Source organism: Chiroxiphia lanceolata, chromosome 1 (assembly GCF_009829145.1).
Source record: "Chiroxiphia lanceolata isolate bChiLan1 chromosome 1, bChiLan1.pri, whole genome shotgun sequence".
Lineage (NCBI taxonomy): Eukaryota > Metazoa > Chordata > Aves > Passeriformes > Pipridae > Chiroxiphia > Chiroxiphia lanceolata.
The window spans coordinates 152679541-152698443 of record NC_045637.1 but is presented as its reverse complement, the minus strand read 5'-3'; positions in this window follow the sequence as shown (position 1 = coordinate 152698443).

Sequence of the window (18903 nt, the reverse complement as noted above, 5' to 3'; positions counted from 1 at the left end):
TGATTTCCTTGGGAAAGGAAGGTTCTGCAATCCCACTGCAGGTCTGCCAGTCCCCACTCTTCATTAATACATTGGCCAGTTTCAATCATCATTAGACAAGAGGCCTGTGTTTCAAGGATATTAAGTCTGCTAAGGGTAGCTGGGAAGAAAGAGGAGATGGGCTGCAGCTGGTGTTGCAATTAAAAGAATTGGATATTCAGGATTTTAATCATAATATTTGACACCAGAGAATCTGCAGAATGGAAAAGAAACCAGATTTTGGAAGGTCTTCTGCTAATGAAGGTCTTTATTCTTTTCTTTCTGAACCCCTTGGGCAACCAACACACTGGTGAACATTTAAATGGTCAACCTTATTTCTGTTGGTATTAATTTTATATAAATATGATTATCTGTTTAATTACTCTGTTCCCTCTAGTTGTTAAAACTACATCAAGTTAATTTTCATTTCTCACTATATTATATTCTCCATTTCATTAAATAGAAGCAGTTACTTAAAGCTTACAATGTTCACATTCGGGTCTTGATTTTCAGCTGGGGTTAAATTACTCCAGTGCAGACACAGAAATCAGAATTACCCAGAAGGGTTCTCCCTATTTCTATCACTATATAATCTTCCTTTTGTTTACAACACAGGACTAAGTCCTCTACAATTGTTATGGAATATTTAAAGCTCATTCAAAGTGCTTTCAAAGTTGGTTTTAAAGACATTTGGAATGAAAATCATTAAAAAAGCCATTGTTGGAAATTGCATGAACTCCATTTCTTCCTGGAATTTATATTTTAGTTTGAAAGATGATAGTATAGCCATCTAAGTAAAAATTACAGTAAATTTAACGAACTGCATTGCTTAAAGTAATAGAAAAAAACTATGTGTTAAACATATGCGGATTTCTTCCTTTAAAAAGAAAGATGGTGATAGTGCATTCTTTTAACTGCTCTTTCTAGTGACAAAAATGCAGCAAACATTTCACTTGGCCGAATCAGGGAGTTCAATGATGAAGGCATTGCTTCCCACCCATGATTCAGCAGAGCACCACAGCCTGTGTGCAGCTCCAAGCAATGCAGCACTAGATTTAGGCATATACTCCTTAGATTATTATTATTTTTTGAACTAGAGTCCCCCATGTTCGGTTCTGTGCAGTTTTCAACCTCTTCTTGCAGCTGAACTCCAAGCACAGCACAGTTTCCACTTAGAAATCCCACTAGATAATTAATGTCTTACAGGTTTTCATTAAGCAACCCTTGATATATCAAGGGTAGATGGGCTTTCGAGATTTGATACTTCTCCCGTGGAGATACAGGAGGCCAATGGACAAAAATAATCCTTTCCAAGCAGTAATGAATAGCTGTGCTAAGTGGGATGAATAATTAAGAAGTGTAGCAGCAATTTGCTCCCTCTCTGATTTGTATTTGCTCACCATGTCACAGAAGAGGGAGGCAGACACAGATAACAGTGCTCTATCAGTTAAATACATGTGTTTTTTCAGCTCCTTTGCACAAATGTTACTCATTCACTTTGACTGCAAGGACTATAAATTTCAGGTTGCATTTCACCCCTTGCTGTGCAACACCTTGTAAAGATTCAAGGCATCCACTGTCAGCAACAAACCAGCATGAATCTCAAGGACATTCCTAGCAGAAATAGCTCATTTGAGGATCTTTAATTAATTAAAGGCAGGAATCAGGACCTGCCTGTCTGATAAACTTCCAGGGGTGTCGTACTCCGAGTCTTGAAAGTCATGATAGCAAGAGCTCTTGCAGTACTCAAGACATGAATCTTTGAGCTTAATTTTTACTCTCTTATTTTGTAAAATCTTATGAAAAATCATTCTAAATAAGTGTACTCATTTCCTGTTTAATTACTGCCTTTTTGGTTTCTGGCTCTGTACAATAATACGTTAAAGAATTTGTCCTGAGGACCAAGAACTGTTTTATAAAGAGATTAAAAAGCACAGGCAAAATTATCATGAGCAATGTGTTGAGTGGACTCAGTCCAGTTCCCAAAGGGCTCTAACACTGCATTAGGCAAAATATTTGTTCAACTTACAGAGTACTGAGCAAGAATAGAAAACCCATGAACTTCCTTTGATCTTTCCTAAGGGCAAAGATAAAAGGATGTCTCTAAAGGTATGGGAAATCTCAACTTTCTTTTGCCAATATCTTGTAAGTCACAGGTTGTATCTCCATTTTTCGTTGTAGTCCTTGTGCTTTACATTTCCTGAACACTCATCTGTAATAGATTTTTCTCAAAATAATGGTTTTGGTTTTTTTTCTTAGAATACAGCTCACAGGAAACAGATGGTATCCAAGTAATTCCTCCTCCAAACTAAACAAGACAAATATCAAACCAGAATAATGACTCAATGATTTGCCTTGGTCAAGTTATCTAAGGTTGCTACTTTGGTATTAAACACTTCTTTAATTACACTCATAGTAAGAGTAGTTTGTAAAGGAAACCCTGTAGGGTGATTTGGAAAAACGCTGATTTTTCTTCTGGTTTTGTCTTTAACCTCCCACAGTATGTCCAGCAAGACATCTGAGTTTGATGTCCCATATATCAGCTGAATCATTAAGGTTGGAAAAGACCTCTAAGATCATAGAAGAATAGAAAGGTTTAAGTTGAAAGGAACCATGAAGATCACAGAGTTCCAACCCCCTGCCATGGGCAGGGACACCTTCCACTATCCCAAGTTGCTCCAAGCCCCGTCCAACCTGGCCTTGGACACTTCCAGGGATGGGGCAGCCACAGCTTCTCTGGGCAACCTGTGCCAGGGCCTCCCCACCCTCACAGGGAAGAATTTCTTCCTAACATCTAATCTAAAGTTGTCCTCTTTCAATCTAAAACCATTCCCCCTTTTCCTGTCACCATCAACCCGTATAAAATGTCCTTCTCCTTCCTCTTTATAAGCCTCCTTGAGGCACTGGATGGCCAAAGTAACATCTCCCTGGAGCCTTCTCTTCTCAGGCCGAGCACCCCCAGCTCTCCCAGCCTACCTGCAGAGCAGAGGTGCTCCAGCTTTCACAGTACCTCTGTGGTCACCTCTGGACTTGCTCCAACGGATCCACATCCTTCTTGTGCTGAGGACCCCAGAGGTGGAGGCAGAGCTGCAGGTGGAGCCTCATGAGTGCAGAGCAGAGGGGCAGAATCACCTCCCTTGAGCTGCTGGTCACACCTCTTTTCATGCAGCCCAGGATCTTCGAGGCCAACAATCAAACCACCAGGCTCATCACTAAACCATGGGCTCAAGTGCCACATCCACATATTTTTTGAATGCTTACAAGGATGGTGGTGACCCCACCACTTCCCTGGCCAGCCTGTTCCAATGCTTCACAACCCTTTTGTCGAAGAAATTTTTCCTAATATCTGATCTGAACCTCCCCTGGTGCAACTTGTGGCCATTTCCTATTTCACGTGAGCTACAACGTGACTAACACTGTGCATCCCTTAATTTGTGTTCCAGGAATCCATCTGCTCCTGAGCCTTAGACCAAACCTGATCCATAGCTTAGAAAGACAAGGGATGGGACTCCTCTGGCCAAACACAGATCTCTACATTTGATCCAGTGATTCCTGGGGCCCTCTATAATTGAAAGGAAGCAGAAGACAGTCTGGGGGCATATAATGTCTATAATATGGAATATGAATTATTCCCTCAAAGTGTGGGTTAGAAGGAGAGCCTGGGGTGATGAGTGTAGGTCTGAATGCCAACATGTTGGTTATCAAAAGCTGTGTGACACCAATGCCATCTGAGCTAATAATTTTTTTCTCCCTCTCACAACTCTGAGGGATGGATTTGGCATGTAACTACTTTGAGGAGCGAGTGGAAGCAAAGAAATGAAGTGCAGTGATGTGTTTATAAATATATATGACCACATTTTTAGATGTGGCACTTAAAAACACAGGTTAGTGGTGGGCCTGGATGTGTGAGGTCAGTGGTTGGAGTCAGTGATCTTGGAGGTCTTTTCCAACCTTAATGGTTCCAGGATTCAATGATTCTCTGCACAACATATAAACTTATGTCCATATATGTAAAAGTGTATTTTTGTGTATATACTTTCAGGATATGTTAAAGGTTTAATTTTCATACCATACCTGGTACCTGAGAGACTGGCAGGAAAAATAGCTAATGTTCTGTTGTAGGTGGGGAAGATATATGACAGCTGAGGTGATCTCCTAATCATCATCACCTCAAAATCCTCAATCACAAGCTGTCCAGGATGTGCAGTCTGACTCTTGCCTTCAGTGCAAATTAATAATGTAAGAATTGAGTGGCTTTATCAAAGTTATACAGGGAGCAAAGTTGCTTTCCTAAGATCCCATGGAGCAGAATCAATGTCTGAATTAATTTGATCAGGCACAATATAATTTTGTGCAACAAGACCACTCTTTCTTCCCAAGCATCCAAGCTGAAGTGGGCTCTCCACATTCATAGCTGTAAGTACACTGTGCTCTGCCTGGCTATAAATTATCCTTTCACATCCCTAAGTAAAATTGTGGAGGTCCTTTGCTAGGAAAATACTCAAGCAGGCACAATAAATGGGCATTTTAAGCAGAGGTAACCTGTGCCTTGTTCCTGAAAATGAACAGCCAGGCTGCGGCAATTATCTGTAATTACAGCTGGTACAAAAGGGTTTTTCATAATGCATTTTTGTACAATGTGCAACCCTGAGATGAGGTCCCAAGGCTGAAACATTTGTTCCCCTTTTCCATTAAGTGCGTTTTAAAAAATAATAATTAGAAGATGGTTCAGGAGGAAAGATAACACTCTGACATGGCCTCTTAGTAAATACATAAGGCTTATTATTTGCCTCTCAAGAGGCTTGATCCCGTCCCAGTGATTTAATATGAACCATGATATAACCAGTTAATTACCAGAACTGAAAGAAGAGAGAGAAGAAAAACATCATTAAACCCATTTTCCAGATAAGGAAACCTAAAAAGTTCTACCCTAAAAGGTTCTTTGCATACATTCAGCATCGAAGCTGAGAAACTTGCCAGTCAGCAAACTCCCAGCCCAAGGGTGATCTGTAGAATTCAAATAACTTGGAATTTGTTAAAAAGGATCTCTCTGTATATCAGCCTCAGTTACAGTTTTTCTGATTATTTTTTTGGCTTAGGACTGTGCTTTGCCCATGTTGTGGTGATTAACTGTGGAGCAAAGAGCTCAGTACACCTCGATGAGGTAGCAAAGGATATTCTTCCTTCAGTGCTTGGAACACAAGTATTAGTTTGGTCTTGTCAAACAGATCCTACCACAAGACCTGTCCAGATGTTTATAGCTTTGCCAATCCATTAATCATTCCAACCATTTCTCAGTCTGTTTTCTTGTGCTGAGCTCTCTTAGTAAACAACTGTTTCTGAGAGAATTTTGAGATTAAAATGCTGCCTTGCCTTCCACACCATTGATAGGGACATAAGGGGAGCTGAGTTGAAAATGAAAAATAGGCCCTTATTCATGTACTGGATAAAACATGAGCTGTTTGGTGCCTGTATCTTCATGTGCTTCTTTTGTTACCACAGGTACCATGAAACCCCCAGTATTTACTGAATCATTTAGCTGACCCCCTGCATTTACTGTGTTTAGAAAAAAGATTGCTTGGAATACTCTGCTGAAAGTAATTACTGGGGACAACAGATACCAAGATTTTAATTGCAGTCCCTGTATCTCTTTGGTTAACCAAAAGAAAAGAGAAATAGAAAAAATAAAAATGTTGCTTGTCTGTAAGTCTCTCATCTCGGGAATCTGTCTAAACACTTTCTGAACAATCAAAGTCACAAAAATCCCTCTGAAGCAAATGAGCTTCAGCACATCAGTCTTGCACCATTCCATAATTTGAAGGGTCTGATTCTGTGCAGGGCTGGTTGTGCTTTCTTGCCTTCAAAATCGAAAGAATTTGGTGGCCCTTCTCATCTTCAATGAGCAAAAGATCCTCCTGAGCAATTATGTTAACTAGTCTCATAGATAGCACTCAATTAAAATAGAATACTTCATTTATACTTGCAAAATGCCTGAGATCCACAGGTGAAGGGACTTGTGTACGTTGCCCAGAGAAGCTGTGGATGCTCCATTTCTGGAAGTGCTCAAGGCCAGGTTGGATGGGGCTCTGAGCAACCTGGTCTAGTGGAAGGTGTTCCTGCCCATGACAGGGGGTTAGAAATAAATGATCTTTAAGATCCCTTCCAACCCAAACCATTCCATGATTCTGTAAAAGGTATTTCAAATTAATTTGATTATTTATAACGAGTGCAAGACTATATCACAGAGGACAGAGCTGAAGGAGAACAGCTGAAGCAGTGCTGGAAAACTGATCATTTCAGAGAACAGATTGTGCAGGTTACCCCAGAGAACTGTGAGAGTACAGATGACAGAGACTGTGTTTGCTCTGCTCTTCAATGTCCCATTTGCAAACGAATGAGCACCACGATAAGTTGGGTCTGATCTTCAGCTTTTGTCAGCTGCAGCTCTGGACACTGGAGGGAGGTTGAATCTAGAGAGTTTGCTAAGTTTTATGGGAAAAAAAACAAACCACAAAACAATTAAAATGAACCTTTTCTTTTTTTTCTTTTAACGTATTATTTTTTAACAGTTTTAGGTGAATATGAGATTGTCCTTAGGGTCCAAAACAGAATGTCTTTTTAAATGGAAAATTCTGTGGAACAGGAGGATGTGTGTGCTTCATGTCTTGCCTCAGCAGCGGATATGTCGCCTTAGAAACACAGCAAAGAATATTTTTGATAAAGCAGTCTCTGTTGTACAAATTAGCTGTTTCCATTGGGGTCCTGTGTGGTGTACTGGCCATGTCAAAAAATTTCAGGAATCTCTCACTCATCCCAGTTTGGGAAATTTAAAAATATTCCAATATGTACTTTTCAAACACATCAGGGATCAATTCTGCTGAAGACTGGATTAGTCTGTCACTGAGACCTTGTGAGTCTATCACAAGAGAAACACTCGGTACCCCCAAATCGAAGGTCAGCAGATGGTTTTGTGCCAGTACCTGTGCTATCAGTAGATCATAGAATCATAGAATTATTCAGGTTGGAAAAGACCTTTCAGATCACCAAGTCCAGCTGATAACCCAGCACTGCCAAATCCACCACTAAACCATCTCCCTCAGTGCCACATCCACACGTCGTTTAAATCCCTCTGGGGATGGTGACTCTACCACTTCCCAAGGCACCCTGTTCCAGTGCCTGATCAACCTTTTGTTTTTTTCCTACTATCCTATCTAAACCTCTCCTGGTGCAACTTGAGGCCATTCCCTCTTGTCCTGCTGCTTGTTCCCTGGGAGAAGAGTCTGATCCCCACCTGGCTACAACCTCCTGTCAGGGAGTCACAGAGAGTGATGAGATGCTGGTGGTTGGCATTGTGCTGTCTGTGTGCTTACCCTGAAAAGAACCAGCTCCAAGTTGAAGTCTTGGAAGCTGCCCTCTGTGGCATCATCTCCCAGCAGCACCAGCTCCTTTTGGAAGCTGAAGGAGTTATTGGTCAGACAGCTGCTGTGATCTTTGATTTGAATTGAAGGATGGAGGTTCCAGAGTTGTGGGGTGCATGTGTTTCTCTCCAAAGAAAACATTAAGGAAGAAACTCTTCTCACTGAGAGAGTTTAGCAAGTTTTCTTTTGATCAAAATAACAAATGTAATTTTTCAAATGCACCCTCATCAGCAAAAATTGAGTTTGGGCTCACAGGGAGACAATACATCTCACTGTTCTGAAGCTGCCCAAATATAGGACATCACCCTAACAGAGATTTCCTAATTCAGCTACCAACTATTATCCCGCTTTCTTGTGATCAGTGTTCTTGCCTTTCCCCCCACATTTCTCAGGCCTAAGGATGGCAGTGATGCACCTTCCCTGTTCCTCCACAGAGCAAAGGCTCCTCTCTCTCCAAGCTGTCTCTCTGACACGAGCCTATGAAGTTTCCCCATATCTCTGAGCCCCAGCCCCAAAAAGTTCACTGGGAAATACATTAAGGATGTGTTTTCAGAGGACTTCACACTTCATTCCAAGTCTAATTACTTTCAGTTAAGTAGCATAATAGATAATTTATTCCAGAAACTGGCATTTTCCTGCCTTAGATTCCTCATCAGTATGAGCAGTTCTTCAAACAATTCTCAGTCTCTTCTCTCCTCTGAACCAGCCTTCCTCCTATTCTCTCCCTCCTCTTTTTCCTTGCTTCAAGTCAATACTATTTGATTTTTTTCTCTTTTTGCCTTAAAAAAAACCTTCTCTTTTAAGGCTTTTTTCTGCTTAATGCACTCTGCACGGTGACTGACAAGAAACTTTTTCTTTTATTATCTCCTCTCATAGACTCAGGTGACTCCCTGATTAACCACCCTGGTGGTCAAAGTGCCCTTTTAATTATGTGTTGCTATGACACCAAAAGTGAGATAGAACTATTGTAACATGGACTCTCAAAAGGCACAGCTGATCTTTCTTGATTCTTTTTTAATCAATAAAAGGAGATATGTAAGATATCTGAAAGCCTATCTTGGATACTCGGGTTAGCATGACCTGGATTAGTCTGCTGGCAATTATTTAACTGTAAGATGATTCTATCATACTCAAAAGTTTAACTTTTATACCTATATCTTACTTATATCCAGTATTGTGACTGAGGGTTGATGGAATGCATCTCCAGGAGATGAGCCCATGTCCTGTTGATGTCTTTCAGTGCAATAATTTTGATGATAGTTTCTAGTATTACTATTGGAAAAAAATAATTTGGGAAGGTTACTAAAGATTCATCCACACCACACTTCAATCAGAAATTCTGAAAGCCTCTGGAATCATAGTGATAATGCTGAGAGATGTACAATAAAAACAACCATGTTTCTATGATAACCAGTTATTGACAGGCTTACTTGTTAACTTTTTTTGCAGGGGGAAAAATAGACAGCAAACACCTGAACATTAGAATTTTCTTTGATTCTTTGAATTCCTTGTAATTTCAAGACACAGCCAAAGGGGAACTATATTATCTTCCCTGAAATTGTATTTTCAGAGTATAGACATGGGAAGGTCACTCAGCCTGCGAATTGCAGAATTCAAACAATGCATAACTGCTTTTCTTGTCTAAAAATTCACACCAACTCCCCTAAATGGCTGAAAGAACACCCAAGGCAAGGACAAGGTTATATTTGCCCTGGTTCTTTTAAACTTTGTCAGACAATGCCGAGTTAGGTGGAACTTCCATCCGAGCAGAGCAAATATCCTCACAGTGCCTCAAATAAGCCCTTAAACACAGGTGTCAGTGACAAAAGGCCATGGAAACCCTTTAGTCATTTTATAGGTCATGGATTTATGATGACATGTGGGTTAGGATGAGATGTGACTAATGTGGGGGTCAAAAACTCTGACAAAGCCTTTACTTACACATTTTCTACCTGTACAGGTTTTTCAGTCTCCCCTTCTAAGCCCATCACATGAAAACACTGTTGGTAAGAGTTTTGCACAACTGCTTTATGGCACCTTTAAATGCTACATATTATCTAATATCATGTTATTTAGAATATTTTGTAGAGATTTAGGTTTGGTTAACCAAAAATTATTCTCTCTGGTTAGTAAAAAAGTAAAAACATACGTCCCTTACCATAATCTTTTTATGATACAATAGACAAAACTAATAAAGGTCTGAAGTAAGACCATACTGTGGCATTATTTGCCAGTGCTTTGAAATTTCACTAAGCATGTTATTGATTTTTTTAACCAAACAGATTATTTTTTATTTCACTCATACTAAGATTCTGCTGGCAGTAAATGCTGGGATGTGTAGTGGGATTCTAATTTTTCTTATGCAGTTTTTTTTCCAGAAAAGCTTTCAGCACCAGATGCTCAAAGGTTAAAAAACACCTGTCATGACTTGACAGGCTGCAGACACCCTATGTTTTTTTTTTTAATGTGACTGTCTCTCAGTCACCACCAAAAGAATGACAGGTGCTAAAGAGGAAAACCAATCCTAAAGCAGGTAGTGACATTTGGGCAGCTGAACCATTCCCTAGACTCCTCTAATGAGGGTGTAGGTTACTTATCCACACAGTGAGGCAGCAGCTTTTGAGACTGGGGTGGCTGAGATACCCACACAGAGGTGGCAGATGTGACACCATGGGTGTGGGGCATCCATGTCCTCTTGAAATGAAAGCGAAATTTAGGCAGGATAACGTGGTATTGCAAACAGGCATGAAAGTGTGAGCAATCTGAGATATCTACTGGGCACAGAGAGGACTGAAACACACACCTGAATACCAAATTTAATATTGAAAGCTAGGCTGAAAGTTAAATTTAATTGTCTGTTCTTCGGCTGGATCCCACTCCACGTGCTGTGCCCGTAGGTAGAGTCACGCAGGCAGATCCGAGCAGGACACACTCCACAGCTCCCAAGGCTGGATTTCTTTTGAACAAAGCCACTTCCTTAACTCAGTGACATGCATGGCAAATAAGGAAAGCAATACTCGTGCCTCCCAGAGAGGTCTGTGTGAATATCACCCGTTTTCTGCAGCATTGCTAAGAGACGCCCGTCCATTGTAGAGGTGGTCGTGTATGGTGGCTGGGGAAACAAAACCACCCAAACAAACACAAAAACAGCCCCTGCCTTGCAGGAGAGAGGGGACATGGACAGAATGGCAATCAAACACAGCAGCTGTAGGAGAGATCTTAACACAGAAAACCCAGCAAAGCCACGGGGAGGGTGCTGGAGCAAAGTTAATCCTATTAGAAATTAGCTTGTGCTTCCTGCTCTGAATGCTTGGGTTGCCCTCTTTGTTTCCAGAAAACATGATTTAGGAAGCTTAGCCTGCACAAAAACCCCAGTCAACAAGTCCTGTGGCTCCAGGAAAGAAGCAGGACAGCTCTGGTTTGTGCCGATTCATGGCTATTTACTCAAGGTGTAAAGGCATGGTCAGAGATCACCAAAATTTAAATTCCCCTTTGAAAAGACAAACCTTGAATTAATTAGTTAATTAAGTTGTTCCTCTATAGCCTCTCTCATGGCTTAGTAGATTACCTATATGTAAAACATACATCAGAACTGAGGACTCCATTTTAATAAAAAATGAGGTCCTGATGCTCATAGACCTTCCTCCTACTTGTGACCTGATTGAAGGATTCATTCAACTTTCCAACTTGTAGAAAAAGCAAATAAACCCTAAAAATAAGTGAGGATAGTTTATCACATCTGGGACTGGCTACAGTCAAAACACAACTAAGGTGCAAAGCCTGCATCCTATTTGTGCTAATAATTAATTTGCCATTTTTTTTTAAGGATATGTGCTTGAGCTCTCTGATACTTGTAGTTGAGTTATAAAGCATCCTTTATAAAAGGACATATCTGCCTGTTTCATGGAAATCTTATGGTGCTTAATAGACAGCAGTGAAATTCTGAAACACTCAGACCAAACCTTGCCCACATATTTACAGTTGTAACATTATACATGTTCTTAGGTGATAAGGAGATAATTTCTGACTTCATCCATTTACCACAGACATAAAGACTCAGACATGAACAACTGTGCAATCCTCATGTAGAGAACAGAAAAATTCAGGTCTCAAAGAAACTACAAATTTGCTTGTTAAAGAAGAACACAGTGGTAACTACCAGGGAACTAAAACAGGAGGGCAAAATGTGAGATATGAGCACTTTATTAATCACTGTGTAATTTTGTTCACCTATAGATTATGTGGCTCCCAAAACATAGAATTCTGCTCACCGTTTGATGCCCCAAAGATACTTCAGGGGTTCAGTTTCCTTTACTTTTTGTATTGGGCACTAATCTTCCAGGGATAGATGACTGGAAGTTTATCCTACTTGGCTGCTTTTCTTTCCCTCCAGTCCTATGGAGACTCAGAGGCATCTTTCAGACCCAGCCTGCAGGATGATTTGAAAGTAGGCCAGATATTGATCTGTGGATCAGCAGAGGAGAAATAGTCACCTTTATTTTTGTCTGATCACCTACACTGCCTCCTGTATTTAGAGTTTACCTCTCCAAATGGGAATTCCATTCGAGATGGTTTATCCTGTTCAGGTGATTACAAGGAAAACTCTCGCTTGCTCTCCGTGCTCCTTAAAAATTCCTTCAGAGGGGGATTTTTGGAGGATTCAGAGAGGAAAATTTGTCACCTCCTTGTCTGGAAATGGTGGTGGATGTGCCTCCATCCTGTGGCTGGAAGCTCACACGCCACACACACTGTGTCAGAGGGTAGGGAGAGCTACTGAGATCACTTTAGTCAGACTCAGTATCAATACATTAATTTTCTTAAGTAAACCCCAGCTAAATTATAATAGATAAAGAGTGGGTGCTTCATACCTGTCTCTTAAAAAGTTGTGAATGTTTTCATTTAAAGAAAGGTCTTTGCTGTTCAGCACTGCTTTAATAAGGCAGTTTTACATTAGATGAGTATTAAATAATTGCTAAATGAGATCTTCAGGCATGAGAAGCAAATAAGAGCTTAATCTGCGTGCTATATAATTATCTTAAAATTATACATGCAGCAATGTGTAATTAAAACTATTCTTACAATTTAAAAATAAGAATTCAAACATGAGAGCCACGGTTATCCTTAGGAAAAAAAATGATTCACCATTGACCTGTTTAATATATTCATTTCTACAGGCTTTAATGAATTTAAGTGAATTCTTAAGCACTGAAAGAGAAAAGAAAGTATTTTTGAGACTTGATGTAAAATGTTTTGGGGAAAAACTCCCTCAGGCCAGATCTTGAAGCTTTAAGTGATCATTGAATTAAGAGAATTGTAGACATTACACCTCTATAGTCTTAGAGTACATTCTACAACCACAGAAAGAGAAAAAGCTACACTTAGAGGTGCTATCTATAATTATCTATCTGAAATAACCATTTTAATTCTGGAGAGCTGTAGTATATTTAAATTTTATACCAGTAGCATGACTGAATTCAGACAGGAATTTTCAGATCACGAACTTTAGATCTTAATGGAAAAAACATTTCAAATATGTACAAGGACCTGTCAGCATGAATTCTGTTTTTTCCTTCTGCCAAAGTATCTGTGATGTCTTGTGCATCATGTTTTAGATATGATTCTTAGTTTTATTGTCGCATGCATCAGATTTTCATGCTCCAGTGCTGTCCCAGCTTTGAACAAGTGGAAAAGGTCAGACAGTATCTCAAAGGAAGCAGAGGATATGAAAATATTTTTATCTAGACTCTGTAAAACTGGCATCAAAATCATTGATTTTTTTACAAAGTGTGAAATATATCAGATTCAGCTGATTCTTCATCCCTGGAAGTGTTCAAGGCCAGGTTGGATGGGGCTTGGAGCAACCTGGTCTAGTGGAAGGTGTCCCTGCTCATGGCAGAGGGTGGGATTGGATGATCTTCCAACCCAAACCATTCTGGGATTCTGATCTGTGTAGCAAAGAGATTTAATATACAGGTAAATAAATAGGATGGATGAAGTTGTCAGGGACTTCTGGAGAATATCCAGTCAAACCCCTCTCCTCAGAGAAAGGTTGTCCAGGATTTTGTCTGGTAGGATTTTGAGCATCTCCATGGGTGGAGGCTACACATCCTCTCTGGACAAACTGTTCCTGTGCTTGAACACTTTGAGAGTAAATATGCTATGGAAAAAAGTTCAGATGGGATTTCCTCCACTTCAAATTGCACCCACTGCCTCTTGTCCTTTCCCTTGGTGCTGTTGAGAGTACCCTGGATATGTCTTTGCTCCCTCCTGTCAGGTTCAACCAGGCCAAGTGCCAGGTCCTCCACTTTGGTCACAACAACCCCCTGCAGAGCTACAGGCTGGGGACAGAGTGGCTGGAGAGCAGCCAGGCAGAGAGGGATGTGGGAATTTGGATTGACAGAAAGCTGAACATAAGCCAGAGTGTGCCCAGGTGGCCAAGAGGGTCAATGGATCCTGGCCTGGTTCAGGAACAGTGTGGCAGCAGGAGCAGGGAAGTGATTCTTCCTCTGTATTCAGCGCTGGGGAGGCCACCCCTGGAGTGCTGTGTCCAGCTCTGGGCCCTCAGTTCAGGAAGGACATTGAGGTCCTGGAGCAGGTCCAGAGAAGAGCAACGAGGCTGGGGAAGGGACTGGAGCACAATTCCCATGAGGAGAGGCTGAGGGAGCTGGGGCTGTTCAGCCTGGAGAAGAGGAGGCTCAGGGGAGACCTCCTCACTCTCTGCAACTCCCTGACAGGAGGGGGGAGCCAGGTGGGGGTTGGTCTCTTCTCCCAGGCAGCTATCAGCAAGACAAGAGGGCATGGTCTTCAGCTGTGCCAGGGGAGGTTTAGGTTGGATATTAGGAAGAAATTATTTATCGAGAGGGTGCTCAGCCATTGGAATGGGCTGCCCAGGGAAGTGGTGGATTCTCCATCCCTGAAGGTTTTTAAGATGAGACTGGATGTGGCATCAGTGCCATGGTCTGGTAACCACAGCAGTAGTGGATCAAGGGTTGGACTTGATGAACTTGGAGGTCCTTTCCAAACTGGCTGATTCTATGATTCTGTGATTCTTATACGCATTGATAAGTTCTTTCCCTTTTCTTCTTCACTCTGAAATGTTCCAGCTCTCTCAACCTCTCTCTCTGATGTTTTAATCACCCTTGTGACACTGCAGGAGACTCACTGGAGTACCCAGCACCGGACACAAACTCCCAGATCCATCTCACTGGGCTGTGTAGAAGGGAAGGATTCCCTCTCTCAACCTGCTGCTGATGCTGTTTGACCCAAGATGCTTTTAATTTACTTTGCTCTGAGGGCACACTGCTGTTTCATGGTCAGCTTGGTGTCCACTGGGACCCCCCAGGTCTTCTCTGCAAAACTGCTTTCCAGCCCATCAGTCCATACTGGTGCACTGGGTTATTTTTCTCCAGCTGCAGGATTAGTATTTCCCTTTATTGACCTTCATAGGAATCCTCTCTGCCCATTTTCCCGGATCAACAGGGTTCTCTGAATGACAAAACAACCATCTGGTCACTCCTCCTCAATTTTTACTGTCTCCAAACATTCAGATGTCCCAGTCATCTATATCATCTACATATAGCATCAGTCCCAATATCATCACCTGTGGTACTGCATTACTGACTTGCCTCCTGTTGCACATTCCTTTGATCTCAGTATTCCAGCCTGTTTTCAGTCCGAGTCACCTGTGTTTATGTTACACAGTTGTATGATCATAATCCATCCATCATTATTTCCTGATTTACTTGTGGATCTGATTAGCTGTCTCAAAATTACATGTCATGAAATAATAGAATCACAGAATGGTTTGGGCTAGAAGGGACCTCAAACATCAGGCAGTTCCAACCCCCTTGCCATGGGTAGGGAATCTTCCACTAGTCCAGGTTGTCTCATCCATCCTGGCCTTGAACACTTCCAGGGACGGGTCAACCACAACTTGGGCAACCTGTTGCAGTGTATCAAGAGAAAATATATTAATCCAGACTTTCCAGAGCTAAGGATGAACACAGTGATCCCAGAGCCAGAAGTACACAGCTCCTGTTGAGCACTTAAAGCACCGTAGTGAGCTGTGAGTCAGTCTGCCAGTCACCCGAGTGCAGCTGATGCTGGGACTCATCTAATTTAATTTTAGCTGCCAAGAAGTTTGCTGTCTGTTCTAAGCCAGTCTTTTAGGCTGACTCTATTGTCAACACACAGAGACAAGTAACCCCAGAGGGCGATTCATTCAACCCCTCTGCCATCGACTCCAGAGACACATAATGACTGGCTTAGATCAGATGCCTAATTATTGGATGGTGAAGGTTAGGGAAGATGAATCCCATTAGAAAAAAAACAACAGGTTGTAGGAAACATTCTACAGGCTCTGTGCCAGCTGAGGGCTCCTCTCTGCAGTGACACTTGGCAGTATTCCAGCTCCTTTTCTCTTCCAAGTGGTGTGCCACGGAAGAAGCAGAAGAAGGGAACAACTTGACTTCTATATTCCTGGAGCAGTATTTTCATTCTGCTTGTCCCTGTGATGAATTGAGGAGGAGGAGGCACTCTTTGGAGTGACACGGGGTGATTGGGCTGGGGTCAGTGTGCCCAGGTTTGTTTGCTCTTTCCCACACTGCTATTTTCTGCTGTTATCCTGCTCTGCTGGTTTCTTGCATGGAGACAGATTGCATTCTCCTGCTTAGCAAGGCATTTGTGGTGCTGAAATAGCAAGGAGAGCATATCCAGAGAGCAAAGGGAATGTAAGACCAGTTTCTGGATGAACAGCATGAGCAGGCTGACTTAGGCTCCAGGGTAAATAAAGCCTAAATCATGCCCATACTGTGTTAACACATGTGATTGAATCACTTGAGCCACTGAGACTGATATCTGCATTATGGACCATATCACAGTTACTGTCTAAGCAGACTGTTCCTTCAACTTTGGTTTCTCTCTCCAAAATAAAGCCTTCTAGTTTTGTTTCCAGACCCACAACCATTCTTTGTGGTGTCCAGAGTGAACAAGGGATTCAATTTCTTTTCCAGCATAGTGTCTTAGTGTTGCTATGATCCATTTACCTTTTTTCTTTTTCATCATTGTAACAATAATAATACAAAGAGGAAATTCCTACTGCAGCTGCAATTGTGAGGCGTTATACAGAAATTTAGCTAAGGGATGAAAAATTGCAATAGACTGGGGAAGAAACACTTGATGTGTTAAGTATGCCCTGAAGGTATATTAGATGTGGCACCAGATGTCAATCAATCTTGTGTTCTGTTGCCCACAGTAAGATCAGCCTTCACACACACAATGAGAAAGTGTGGAAACAAAAAAAATTATGTTTTAGGGTCTACCATTAGACTCAAAAGCCACTGAGCCAGAGGTTAAGGCATGGTTGAAGTCACAAAGAGATCAAAAAGATGCCCTTGGAGCTTCTCTAAAAGGCAGATCTCAGAGACCTGGTTCTCTCCCCCCCACTTTCAGATCCCTGCAGTTTGATGGAGATGCTCCTTCCTGGCCTTCCCTGAATTCACTGGAGCAAATGGGTGACTTATCCAGTAATTTTGTTATTTGTGTCCTTTCTGGATGCAATGCTTTTCTTCAAACCCTTGTTTGTGGGAATCATTCCCAAATCATTTGCAGCATTTCTCAGTCCTAACTTGGGTGGTCTTTCCCAAGCCCTTGCTCTGCACATCCCATCTAGCCTGCAAACACATTCAGGATCCAAACATAATGTTGGCTTAGATTACAGTACTTCCTTAGCAGTATCACGTATCAAACATTTATAAGGATGTTTACAATGCTAATTCCTTTACAAGACAAACTTATCGTTCACAAATATCAAAAGATGTTTCCCCAGAGGAATTTTTCTTTAGCTGACAGTGCACGGGTGGATGAGAAAAGCAAATCCACTAAGCTCTTTCCATTGGAGTTAGATAAACACATAACAAGATGAACAAAGGGGGAGAAACCTCTTAACTTTCAGTCTGTACCTTTGCTTTGAAGACTACTTACATGGTACTGAGGCAATTCCCAGCAATGCTTTGATGCATTAATCATAGTAAGATCTGTGATTACAAACAAACCTTTTATTTCAGACGTTTTCAAAGTGGGTGTCAGATGCAGAACCTTCAGTTTGCAAATGACTTATAAATTACTTTAAATCAGAGAAAAGAAAGAAGGCAAGGATATTTATGGTATGCTCCAGGAAATGGACTTAAAAACACAAGAGACACTAAATTCAGTGGAAAACACACCAGGAAATGGCACCAAGAAACACTGTCTCTCCATTGCCTCTTTTCCTTTTGCCATTTACTTCCAAGAAGAGCCTGGTTCTTCCTTCTCTACAGCCTCCAATAAGGCAGCTGGAGACAGCAAGAATTCCCTCCAAAGCCTTCTCTCCTCCAGGTTCCATTTTCCTCTAGGACACTCTGGAACCAGTTAATCACTGCTGGGGGATAGTGTCTTTTTTGAGGAACCTTCCTGCTCACTGTTTGTGGGGAAATGTGATGTCCAGAAACCATTTATGTTCATCTTGTTTAGTCCTTCTCTGTGACTCCAGGGTGGATGTGCCAAATAACTGGAAATGCCCTACCCAGTTCTTGGAGAATCAAGGAAAAGTGATGTTGTGGTGTTTTGCAGTGATAATAATTCTGTCTGAAAGTGTAGTATGATCCCATAGGTTTCATATTTGAACCTGTCTCATCTGTCAAACTAATGCAGACATTAATGATAATCCATCCCTCTTTGCCACAATCTGCAGTGACCCTGATTCACTGATTCACTGATTCTTTTCCCATGGAAAAGAACTACCATAAAGTGTGAAGGAAACAACCTTTCCTGAGTTGTTTAAGAGCTCCTTTAGCAGTTCAGCAGGAGTAAAAATTCCCAAGATCCCTACAAAAATATGAATGAATACACCAAAACTGTTCTAGGAACAGTAATTCTCACTCCAGACTTCTTTTGCCGGTAGAGTGATCATCATCAGTTTAATCTTAGCTGGTTGTACAAAAACATCTGTGGTTGTACAAAAACATCAACAGTGATTTAACAATATTTAACAATACTTATAAATATTTTGGTCTAGCACTGGCATTGCTGCTCTGCATGTAATTGCATGAAAAGAGTGATTGTTTTATTGCCCAAGAGAAGTTAAGACCATCCTAGGCCTGTTCTTAGCTTTATGAGTCAGAATCAATGGATGGGACAGTTACACCTAAGTTTAACTGCTGGTTTAGGTGCTGTGCACTGGTCCTCCCTGACATCTGCCTTCCATAAAAAAAGTTTTGACTATCCCTTAAATCCTGTATTATATATACATTATACACTTACAACACAGTTTAGAAATCCATACTGCTGTCCTGAACTAAATATTTGGGTGTCTGTGACAGGCTGTACAACCCTCACACTGTCAGGAGTCAGAGGACAAAACAAGCATTTTGGGAGAGCAGCTCATCAGATTTTGGATACCTGCTCTGAAATGAACTGAAGAACCACCTGG